This window comes from Girardinichthys multiradiatus, chromosome 14 (assembly GCF_021462225.1).
Source record: "Girardinichthys multiradiatus isolate DD_20200921_A chromosome 14, DD_fGirMul_XY1, whole genome shotgun sequence".
NCBI lineage: Eukaryota > Metazoa > Chordata > Actinopteri > Cyprinodontiformes > Goodeidae > Girardinichthys > Girardinichthys multiradiatus.
Genome location: NC_061807.1, coordinates 33,716,706 through 33,729,721, shown reverse-complemented (window position 1 = coordinate 33,729,721; position 13,016 = coordinate 33,716,706). Strand labels below are relative to the sequence as shown.

General features: G+C 39.1%; 1 protein-coding gene across 2 annotated transcripts in view; it reads left to right on the top strand.

Annotated features, from left to right (window-relative positions):
• Positions 1-13,016, top strand: part of nhsl2 (NHS-like 2) — a 175,120-nt gene that overhangs the window by 105,023 nt on the left and 57,081 nt on the right. The gene's annotated exons all lie outside the window — the stretch shown is intronic.

Below are 13,016 nucleotides of genomic sequence, written 5' to 3'. Positions count from 1 at the left end.
ATATGCTAATATTTTGAGAAGGACCTGTACTCAGTGAACCACAATGTAACTCTTTAATAATCTTTTTTCTGTTTAAGCACATTAACTGACAGAACCTTACATCATGTAAATCAAATACATCTCTGCTGTTCGTTCATTTAGGTACCCGCAGGGCGGTCGGAGACAAGAGTTCAAAGCTGCAGCTTCTCTCTGACTCTTTGCTCCATCTTCCATCCATAATAAATAACAACACCATCAGAGAAACTTGATGGTTTTAAAGATAGGGGCTTGAGCCTTAGGTTTAGTTTATATCGTTACGTACTTTCTCCCTTTTTCTCTAAAAACATACAGTATCCATCTTTTGTTCACTCCCAAACAGATTACCATTAATTCATATTAAAGTGGGTTGTTACCTTTTCCATCTCCACTTAAAAAACAGCATTGTTCACTTTAAAGTTCTCAAAAAAGTGAGCTCCACTCACTAATGAGCTCATTTGAACCCATTCATGCACAACGCTACTTATCCATATACATTTGAACTATATATATCAGACATTTCTTCACTGTTACCTCATCTGGCTTTAATAATAGCATAGCATATACACAATATGCAAAATGCGATTTGTTTTTCTTTATTTTGCACAATGGAATTCCTTAATTTTTTAAGAAGGGTATTGTGAACGAAGTCACCTCCAGATATTTTGGCTGCCTTGACCTTGCTTCCGAACGTTTGACCTTTAGAGTATAGACAACAGATGACCCATGCTTCAAAAGGTACTAATTATAACTGAAACGTTTTCTCGTCACAAATCGGGCTTTACACATGCTTAGTAGCTTGTCTCATCTTGTTCCATCATGGCAGGAATCATCTTGATTTTTCTATTCACAACCCCTTAATTGTTTTTTTAGCCAGCAGGCTGAGTAGCTTTCTGTGGCATGGTCAACATGTCGAGTCATGAAAAGTGTTAAACGTTGCCTCTTTATGGAGCCACCAGTGTGACTCATATTATGAGTCCTCCAAAGGCCACATTGTGCTATTTTAGTTTCCCTCATTCTGGAACAAGTTTGCAGTTCCTGAACTTAGTTGCAGTAATTTGGCTGATTACTGAAAGCTGAGGTAAGACTGATTAAAACCATGGTTTGAATATGAGTTCATTTCTGATTTAAGTCTTTGGGTAAATTACAAAACCCTTATTACCAGCATTTAGAGCCTGACATTTCTTGACACTTGACACCTCAATTATTTAGCCCTCAATGTAATACATTTTGGCCTATCAGGTAGTGTAGGAGCTATTAAACCGAAAGTATTGCAAAGAGCCTTATTATCTACTCTGACCTTTGGTGTGACTTGGTCATAATGAGGCAGCTTTTCAGACTTCGTTTCTTGAGATATCAACACCCAGGAGTACTGCAAGCGCTCAGTTTAAGCAGCAGTGTAGTCTGTAAATCAGGTTTACTGCTCAATTGTTATTAGCTGGGAGTAAACACAATGTGCACACACACACTTACACAATCATAAAGATTGTTTGAGCCAGCTTTTTGGTCAGCGGAGACAGCATTATTTAAGATGGACATAAATGAGCCTGCAGAGTAATGGACTAATGCTAACAGAGACCTAAAAGCCTGTCATTCACAAATACACACACACACACACACACACACACACACACACACACACAAACACACGTCAGTATTTTGGCTAGCAACCGCCCCATTTGGGAATGATACACAAATCTATTTTCCTTATCATTCCTCTGTAACAGTATGTACGAGAATGATGAGACACAGATGATGGATAACTTGCGCTTACCCATTAATCTCTGTGTGTGTTTATGAGTGCGCAGTGTTAACAGCTTGTCTAAATCTGCGTCCTCCCCGTCGACACCCCGATGCGTACAGAAGGGAGTAAATTAGAATAAGTCTTGAGAGAAAAACAACTTTGTGATTTGCAAACATAAACACACATACAAGCATTAGGACCTTGCAAATGCTTGTGTGCATGGATGTGTGTGGTACAGTAATAATGAGCCATCGGGACATTGGGAGCAATTTAGATCCCTATCTTTCTCCTTTTTCTGCACTGTCACTGTAAAGCTGGAACAAGCAAGTGTACTACCTCATTCTGAATGTGTATCGTGTTTTTGTTTTTTTCTTACATGCAAAAAGAGCTACACTGTTAAGTATGTACATTTCCTCTATATCATTCATAGAGTTTATAGTCATGTTAACTAGAAACCAGAGAAATTGATGGACTTTTCTCTGGCTGTGTAAGGCACAAAGTAATGCCCCTCCCCAATTTATTGCACATTGCTAGTTATCTGCCTGAAAGAAGGCTACTACACTTACATAAAAGAAAAATCCAGCTGTTTTGTAATATTTACGGTCATGGGAGAACCCAGAACCACAGGAGGGCCACCCGTCACTGTTATTAAGGTAACACTGTTTAAAAACTACAATTAGCAATTTTGTCAATTAATCAGCTAACTGCTTTTGAATAGTTAACCACCTAATATCCACTTGCTGTACTCCCTGTGTTAAACGTCACTCATTGGTCAGTTTATCAGGTATGCCTGCTCAATTTCCTCATAAACAAATAACAAATTAGCCAATTACATAACATCTAGTTTTGAGGACATCTAGCTGCTGTTCCAACCAAGGATCAAGTAAAGACAATCTGAGTTATTTTGAATGTCGCATGGTTGTTGGAGTCAGACAGACTAGTCTGACTGTCCCATCTCATAGCTTTACAGAGAAAGGGGGAAAATATCCTATGAGCTGCAGTTGTGTGGATGAAAATGCCTTGATGATCAGATGAAAATGGGCAGTTTGATTTTGAGAAGAACGAAGAACACACACACACACACACACACACACACAGACACACACACACACACACACACACACACACACACACACACACACACACACTCATACCATGTCAAACCTTAAAGTAGGCTACAGCAGTGCTGCTCCTGTCAGTTAATAATAGGAAACCAGGTCTATGATTCACACAGCCACCAAAATTGGAAACCTGGTTGCCTGGTCCGACGAACCTCGATTTCAGGTGTGACATGCAGGATACTGTAAACAGTATGAAATGCATGGATCTATCCTGCCTTGTATAAAAAAATCAGGCTTGTGCTGGTCATTTTCTTGGCACACTTTAGGTCACCATGGCCCCCTTGCGTGTTGTCTCTGACCATGTGTATCCCATTATGACCAAGTCAAAAATCTCAAATCATAGTTTCTGGAGCATGAAAATAATGTACTTTTGGTCAAGGTTGAGAATGTAGTCAATGTAGTCAAGTCCAGATTATATCAGAGTAGAGGAGCAGTGTGTTAACGCTTGTAGAAGTCTGCTGGGTAACATGTTTGACAATAAGAAAATCAGAAAAACCAATTAGGAAATATTATAATTATTGCCATTTTTATTATTTAAAATCGACATTGAAGAATTTATTCAATTAGATATTCCTTGTAGTATGAGATGAGAGCCACATTTGTTTACTTTTAAATAAAACATTTTAAACCAGTTCAAAATAAAAGGATGAAAATGTTTGACCTATGTTTTACACAACTGTTTATGGAAAAAGACATGTTAGGTTTTTTTGACTCTTGGGAATACTGAACCTGAAAGCTTAAAGCTTTTTCTTCATGCACTGAACCATACTGTGCGTTTTTTTTTCTGAACATTTTCTTCCCTTTTCTCAAAAGCACTGAGTAGATTTTATTTATCTGCCCAGTGATGCCCAGAGGCTTGTTTCTGCCCTTTATCCAATTCCTCTATATGACTTTACTTTTTTGATGACGCTGCTCTTACATAAAATTGAAAGGGAAAAAAGTTAGCATCAAGTTGAGATGGGCTAAACTTTAAGTCAACCTGCCTCATCAATAACTTGTTGTAGGGTTCATTTTTGTAAATTATGGTACTGTTTTTTAAACATACACATCAACCGAGATAACTAGTCTTTCTTTTTTCACAAAAACACCACTAAATTTATGTTTAAATGCAGTCTGTCAGGTAATGACATCATTTAATCATAGAAAATAATTTTCAAAACATTTCTAGATAACTGTTTAGCAAGTAAATATTTCCTGGTAATTTAGCTTTCAGTTGATAACAGCATTGTTTAAGTAAAGATGTTCTGAAGCAGAAGCAAGAAATCACAAATGGTAAGATATTTCTCAAGCATACTGCTGTGAACTGTTGTGAACCCTGTTTGTTAATTGAGTGAAAGCAATTAATACTGTCCTACAGGTCCTTCTCAAAATATTAGCATAGTGTGATAAAGTTAATTATTTTCCATAATGTCATGATGAAAATTTAACATTCATATATTTTAGATTCATTGCACACTAACTGAAATATTTCAGGTCTTTTATTGTCTTAATATGGATGATTGTGGCATACAGCTCATGAAAACCCAAAATTCCTATCTCACAAAATTAGCATATTTCATCCGACCAATAAAAGAAAAGTGTTTTTAATACAAAAAACGTCAACCTTCAAATAATCATGTACAGTTATGCACTCAATACTTGGTCGGGAATACTTTTGCAGAAATGACTGCTTCAATGCGGCGTGGCATGGAGGCAATCAGCCTGTGGCACTGCTGAGGTCTTATGGAGGCCCAGGATGCTTCGATAGCGGCCTTTAGCTCATCCAGAGTGTTGGGTCTTGAGTCTCTCAACGTTCTCTTCATAATATCCCACAGATTCTCTATGGGGTTCAGATCAGGAGAGTTGGCAGGCCAATTGAGCACAGTGATACCATGGTCAGTAAACCATTTACCAGTGGTTTTGGCACTGTGAGCAGGTGCCAGGTCGTGCTGAAAAATGAAACCTACATCTCCATAAAGCTTTTCAGCAGATGGAAGCATGAAGTGCTCCAAAATCTCCTGATAGCTAGCTGCATTGACCCTGCCCTTGATAAAACACAGTGGACCAACACCAGCAGCTGACACGGCACCCCAGACCATCACTGACTGTGGGTACTTGACACTGGACTTCTGGCATTTTGGCATTTCCTTCTCCCCAGTCTTCCTCCAGACTCTGGCACCTTGATTTCCGAATGACATGCAGAATTTGCTTTCATCCGAAAAAAGTACTTTGGACCACTGAGCAACAGTGCTGCTTCTCTGTAGCCCAGGTCAGGCGCTTCTGCCACTGTTTCTGGTTCAAAAGTGGCTTGACCTGGGGAATGCGGCACCTGTAGCCCATTTCCTAAACACGCCTGTGCACGGTGGCTCTGGATGTTTCTACTCCAGACTCAGTCCACTGCTTCCACAGGTCCCCCAAGGTCTGGAATCGGCCCTTCTCCACAATCTTCCTCGGGGTCCGGTCACCTCTTCTCGTTGTGCAGCGTTTTCTGCCACACTTTTTCCTTCCCACAGACTTCCCACTGAGGTGCCTTGATACAGCACTCTGGGAACAGCCTATTCATTCAGAAATTTCTTTTTGTGTCTTACCCTCTTGCTTGAGGGTGTCAATAGTGGCCTTCTGGACAGCAGTCAGGTCGGCAGTCTTACCCATGATTGGGGTTTTAAGTGATGAACCAGGATGGGAGTTTTAAAGGCCTCAGGAATCTTTTGCAGGTGTTTAGAGTTAACTCATTGATTCAGATGATTAGGTTCATAGCTTGTTTAGAGACCCTTTTAATGATATGCTAATTTTGTGAGATAGGAATTTTAGGTTTTCATGAGCTGTATGCCAAAATCATCCGTATTAAGACAATAAAAGACCTGAAATATTTCAGTTAGTGTGCAATGAATCTAAAATATATGAATGTTAAATTTTCATCATGACATTATGGAAAATAATGAACTTTATCACAATATGCTAATATTTTGAGAAGGACCTGTATTTCCTGGGATCACCACCCCTCAAAAGCAGCTTATATATTCAGCATTAATCCCAAATGTGCACATCAGGGCTACTATATTTTGAATTTTTGTATGATCTGACAGATTGTGTGCATTAACAAGTTTCTTTTTGGTCTTAAATGAGTTCTTAAGTTTTTCTTCCCCTTGTACATCAAGTAAAGTTGTGCTCTGCAGTCAATAGACCCTTTCAGATCATAATTATGCTCTGAGACCTTCACATATTTTTTGCACCACCTATTCTGAAAGGTCCCAACAAAGAAAGGGGGGTTAAGGTCAACCAACTAATACGCGCTCCACCTCGAGAGGTAGTGGTTACAAACCTGTAATCACTATGAACTGTAAAAGTTATCGCGGGATTGCAGAAAAAGTGTTACATAGTGATATGACACAAAGTAAAGACAGATGCAGCAGCAGCAAAAGGCTGTGGTTTTTTTATTTATAATTTTATCAGCATTGTGTACATTGACTGATCTGAGAAATAGATTGCTGAGCAGAATCTGATGCAGACAATAACATGTTGAGGATGATGAACAAAAACTTAGCTTGTATATAAAGCACTGACTATATTTAAAAAGCCTGGATCAATATCGTGACATAAAGATCTGCCCTTTAGAGATTTCACCTTGGCTTGTAAGCCACGCCCTTTTGGTTCCACAACCATTGCAGTATGCTCTGAAAACACACAATACTCTTTGATCTCAATGGATCAACTTTGGGGGGTGGGTTAATCGTTGCATGTTCATTGCAGATCTATGATCTGAAAGGGGTTAGTGTCTGATCCCGGTAAAGTTTTGTGACACCTGTGTTGTTTGTATGCAATACAAGATGCAAAACTCCTCTTAAGCAATAGTGGAATGAATTGAAAGCAGGCCTGTGTCATGTAAGGCTGTGAAAAACCTTGATAAATAGAAGATGATTCCTTCTCATGTTGATTTGCTGAGAGAACAGTATGAAATTCTCAACATACTGTCACAGCAGCAATGGTGTCTCAGATGCCTAGCAGGAGATCAGATAGTTAACACGTTTTCTCCCTTTGGATCTACTATTTACAGTAATGTGAACCACATTTTTAGAAACTCCAAGGATTGTTTGACTCCAGCATGTTATCTCATTCATCTTGAATGAACACATTCATGTTGTGATTATGAATATAAATATATTATTTAATATTAATACTTTAATATCTTATTAAATAATATTTCGGTCTGTTAAAAACAACCCATCTAAACTAGCAAGCAGAATGAAAGAATAAGGAAGACTAATGGGCTATGTACAATATAAACAAGTTGATTAAAGATGATTGGAAATCATGACCAAGAGTGATGCAACATTACCATGCAATGTTTATGTTTGAGAACCAAGAATTATCTTGAAGAATCTGGAAATTAAGTTAAGTTAGTCTTGGAACCAACTTAGGCAATAATTGGTACACCTTCAAACAACCATTCACAATACAAGATCAGATAAAACATTATTTTAATAAAATAATATTTTAAAGAATGATTTGCTGAATAAAACCAACCTTCTGGATGACCAATTCTCAACAGTGTTTAATTAGCTGCCTTTATTAAAATAATATTTAAAGAAATATTATTTAAGAAATAGTAAAATAATAATTAAGGAAATATTATTTTCCATAAGAACCAAATCTTTCTGGATAAATGGGGTTTAATGGTGTTTACTTAGTTATCAAGTTTAGTAAAATAATATTTAGGGAAATAACAACCTTTGTGGGTAAATTATCTTTAGCTAACTCTTAGTAGGCAAGCCTGTGTTCTTAGATGTTAGTGGTTGGAGCTAACAAAAGAAGCTTACACATACCTTTAAAATACCACTAATAAAAGGGTTGAAATGCATAAGCGTGGACGGCGCGTTATGGCTAATCTTTTGCGTTTAAAATCACCCTTTAAAGTTTGTCTTAACTTTAAAAACACAGAACACATAAACTGAGCACATGTGCTGAACAGATAATCTGCTAGCACTAAGATGGCTGAGTTCTCAACACAAACAAAACCAAACGTCATAAAACGTAAAATGTTTAGATTATTTCATTCTATGCTAAACTCTCCGCTCAAACACAACCTCTTACGTGAACCGTGCTGAGGAAAAGTTGTCCAAGGTAAGGAAGTAAGAAAGCATCCACAGTGAACAAAGGGTTAACTTGCAGATAACCTCCATAGCTGTGGGGGGGCGGCTCGTTCTGCTGGGCCGGCTGAACTGCGCGTTACTGCTGTAGCCACGGTAATGCGGTCCCGTTGTCCTTCCTTCAGACCGGGAAAAACTGCTCCACTCTGCGTTGTAGAGACAGGGACTCTGCTGGGAACTCTCTGGAACACAGTTTGATTCTGTAGACCTCAGAGAGAAAAGTCAAGCAACGCTTGTACCTTAATTACCCCGTTCATGAATGAATACCAGATACACAAACAGCAATTCATTCCTACTTAACTTAGTGCATATGATCGCGTGATCGTATGACACTCTTGGATCCAGTTTGAAGAGTTATGTCTGTTTGCCAGCAAAGAAACATTAGCACGCGTGTCTCTCTGTCCAGTTCTTCCTGGCCTTTAATGTTGTAACCCATGGCTGGGGTCCCAACACTCACCAGCACTAGATCACACATTTAACTTTTGAAAATCCCAAAGGTTTAAAAACTCATTGCTTAGAGGTAGAAAGTAGTTGCTAATCAGGACAGTTTTGTTTGTGAATGCGAAATTTCAGAGCACACACCAAATTGTCCACACTTAGATAGAAAGGATGTTGATTTCTTCTCACAAGACCATTAGCAGATGCATGGTTAAAAAACATTTATGAAATTAGAAGGGATCAGACAAATGTATGACATGACTAAATACCCGTGGATACTGAGAAACTATAAGATTGTCCCACTTCAGGAATCTTTCCTAGGAACCAGAGTATTTTTGTTGGGCCCTTACCTAGCACCACATTCATTTCCACTGTATCTCCGTTGGTAAAAACAGCCTACCCATATAGAAAACAGTCCTTGTAGGGAGGATGTGCTTTGGTTTGTAACCTGAACCTTTGGGGTGGGGCATTGATTAGAGACGATGGCAAGTATTTCTGATAGGTTGAATTTTGTCAGCATTGTGTATACTGACTTGGCTTTCTTTGAAGACATAGGGTGTAAAATCCTTTAAACCTTTTATGTTTGAAGATTTTACAATAATAAACAAAAACAACCCCAATACCCCACAGATCTTATGTTTGAAAATAACACTTTTTCTCCTGCATAGCCATTGAGGTTTTGTTAATGTTAAACACTGAGTTTGAGGACATTTCATTTTTTTGTAGGGTATAACGCTGCAGAACACTGGGTTGTAGGTCCAGATTAAGGTTCATCCAGTTCCTCTGACATAAATGTGGTGAAAATGGAAGTCTTCATAACTGAAATACTTACTACAGTTTCAGCGTTGTGGTTTGTAATGACTATACTTATGCTATAGAGTGTAAGTACTTTGAAAGCATCATCAGTTTTTGATTTATTGTTAGAAACCACACGCTAGTACCCTTCCAATACCTTGCACTTGGTAGACAACAGAGGAGTTTCAAGTCTGGTAACCATTTTAGCTCTAGTGGATGTAGTTTACATAAAGATCAATGAAAATGCAGGCAACAGACAGCCCAGGGAAGACTGTATGTTCAAGGTAGCACAATGGAAATTTTTATCCCAAATAAATTTCCTTTGAAACTGAACATATAGCTTTAATGAAACATACCAGTTACATTTTACACCACACATCAAATGTGTGGGGCTGCACGGTGGCGCAGTTGGTAGCACTGTTGCCTTGCAGCAAGAAGGTCCTGGGTTCAATTCCTGGCCTGGGGTCTTTCTGCATGGAGTTTGCATGTTCTCCCCGTGCATGCGTGGGTTCTCACCGGGTACTCCGGCTTCTTCCCACAGTCCAAAGACATGCCTGTTAGGTTAATTGGTAACTCTAAATTGCCCTTAGGTGTATGTGTGTGTGTGGTTGTTTGTGTGTTGCCCTGCGATGGACTGGCAACCTGTCCAGGGTGTACCCTGCCTCTCGCCCATAGACTGCTGGAGATAGGCACCAGCTCCCCCGTGACCCACTATGGAATAAGCGGTAGAAAATGACTGACTGCCATCAAATGTGCATTACAAAAAATAAATGCATTTCTTTTTAAATAGTATTATACCTGTACATTGCTTTTAAAGATATAAACTTAGAGGTTAATATTGTTTTGAGCAATATCAGTTTTTCTGAAAGGAGTTCTACCTTTTGAGTTAGGAGGGTATTATTTCAAAGGCCAGGTATTTTCTGTTGCATATTAATACTCTAATTCAAAAGACTTACTTAGTACAAATCATTAAAAAGGAAAAAAAAAAGTTAGTGTAAACACAAATTCCCTGATGGGATATTTATCTTCCTGCAAGATCAGCCACACAATGTGTAAACAGATTAATCTCAGGAGGAAGCAATGCAGAAAAGAGTGCGGTTAACTTGCTTTCAATGTACTTATTTAAATCTCAATTCATGATTGTCTCTGTTCTTCTGTGAAACCGACGCTACCTGATGTGCACTTCTGTACCATAAACAGTAACTCTGTCTGGTGGAGGCTGATTGTGTGAAAGCCGATTAGAAAAATTAAGGCGGAACCTGAGGGGGTGAAATTGTAATTCCACACACTGTGACTAGTTTTGTAAGAGAAGATGTCTGCTTTATACCAAACAAGACATGACAGCTACTGGTGGATTCACTGCAGAATATAGAGTTTTACAGGGAACGTGGCATTCCTTTACAAGTTACCTGTCTGTTTTTCCCCAGGAAGATCCCACACGTTCAAGTACATATTTATGGTTGAAGCGCTTGGTGTCAAAAAGGGGCAAAACGAATAAATGAATTGTTTTTCTTGTTGGAAGATCTTGCTTAAGAAGACTCTTATTTTTTATTAAGGCAAAAATAATTACAGACATATTAAAGGCTTCTTACAATGGGAAAATGTTTGGTACAACACAAAAAAACATTTTTAAAGGAGTGAACCAAATTCCGTTCAAAAACGTTTTATTTTCAAACTGGATGCCTTTAAGGTAAATGTGCGAAACCCTTTTTAAGTTTTAGATCTGCAATGATTTCCACATCCCTTTCCTACCAAAAATCTGAAAACCTTATTTGTTTAATTAAAATATTGCGTGGTTAGTTTTTTGTGGAGCAGCTAAAAAAAAATATCACTGTATTTTGTTTTTGCAATTTTTGTGAAGTACTTTTGACTTTTTGGCCCAAAAAGCTTTTGGTGACAAGAGGTTTGGACACCACTGCCCTGGATGGCCTGTTATATAGAAAAAAGTTTAGAAAAGATCAACCACTTTCTTAAGTTACACACTAAAAAAGTAGAGGCAAGGTTGTCATAAAAGCAATGACAACTTGAGACATAAGCGTAATATGTGACGTGCGAAGTAAATAGCCACTTAAATCCACCACAATTTTACACTTCAATAAAGCAACAACAAAGAACATTCTGTTTTCATTACACGAAATGGTACAAAAAGAGTAGGAAAGAAATAGAAATAGGACTCCTGAAACTAGTTTCCAGATGCAGTTTGGGTTAGTGCATTGCAGCGCTGCTAGCTGCTACCTGGGAGTTAGAGAAGTAGAAGTTTAAAACTCCCATGAAAGATTGCCTCAAACATATACAGGTCCTTCTCAAAATATTAGCATATTGTGATAAAGTTAATTATTTTCCATAATGTCATGATGAAAATTTAACATTCATATATTTTAGATTCATTGCACACTAACTGAAATATTTCAGGTCTTTTATTGTCTTAATACGGATGATTTTGGCATACAGCTCATGAAAACCCAAAATTCCTATCTCACAAAATTAGCATATTTCATCCGACCAATAAAAGAAAAGTGTTTTTAATACAAAAAACGTCAACCTTCAAATAATCATGTACAGTTATGAACTCAATACTTGGTCGGGAATCCTTTTGCAGAAATGACTGCTTCAATGCGGCATGGCATGGAGGCAATCAGCCTGTGGCACTGCTGAGGTCTTATGGAGGCCCAGGATGCTTCGATAGCGGCCTTTAGCTCATCCAGAGTGTTGGGTCTTGAGTCTCTCAACGTTCTCTTCACAATATCCCACAGATTCTCTATGGGGTTCAGGTCAGGAGAGTTGGCAGGCCAATTGAGCACAGTGATACCATGGTCAGTAAACCATTTACCAGTGGTTTTGGCACTGTGAGCAGGTGCCAGGTCGTGCTGAAAAATGAAATCTTCATCTCCATAAAGCTTTTCAGCAGATGGAAGCATGAAGTGCTCCAAAATCTCCTGATAGCCAGCTGCATTGACCCTGCCCTTGATAAAACACAGTGGACCAACACCAGCAGCTGACACGGCACCCCAGACCATCACTGACTGTGGGTACTTGACACTGGACTTCTGGCATTTTGGCATTTCCTTCTCCCCAGTCTTCCTCCAGACTCTGGCACCTTGATTTCCAAATGACATGCAGAATTTGCTTTCATCCGAAAAAAGTACTTTGGACCACTGAGCAACAGTCCAGTGCTGCTTCTCTGTAGCCCAGGTCAGGCGCTTCTGCTGCTGTTTCTGGTTCAAAAGTGGCTTGACCTGGGGAATGCGGCACCTGTAGCCCATTTCCTGCACACGCCTGTGCACGGTGGCTCTGGATGTTTCTACTCCAGACTCAGTCCACTGCTTCCACAGGTCCCCCAAGGTCTGGAATCGGCCCTTCTCCACAATCTTCCTCAGGGTCCGGTCACCTCTTCTCGTTGTGCAGCGTTTTCTGCCACACTTTTTCCTTCCCACAGACTTCCCACTGAGGTGCCTTGATACAGCACTCTGGGAACAGCCTATTCGTTCAGAAATGTCTTTCTGTGTCTTACCCTCTTGCTTGAAGGTGTGGCCTTCTGGACAGCAGTCAGGTCGGCAGTCTTACCCATGATTGGGGTTTTGAGTGATGAACCAGGCTGGGAGTTTTAAAGGCCTCAGGAATCTTTTGCAGGTGTTTAGAGTTAACTCGTTAATTCAGATCATTAGGTTCATAGCTCGTTTAGAGACCCTTTTCATGATATGCTAATTTTGTGAGATAGGAATTTTGGGTTTTCATGAGCTGTATGCCAAAATCATCCGTATTAAGACAATAAAAGAC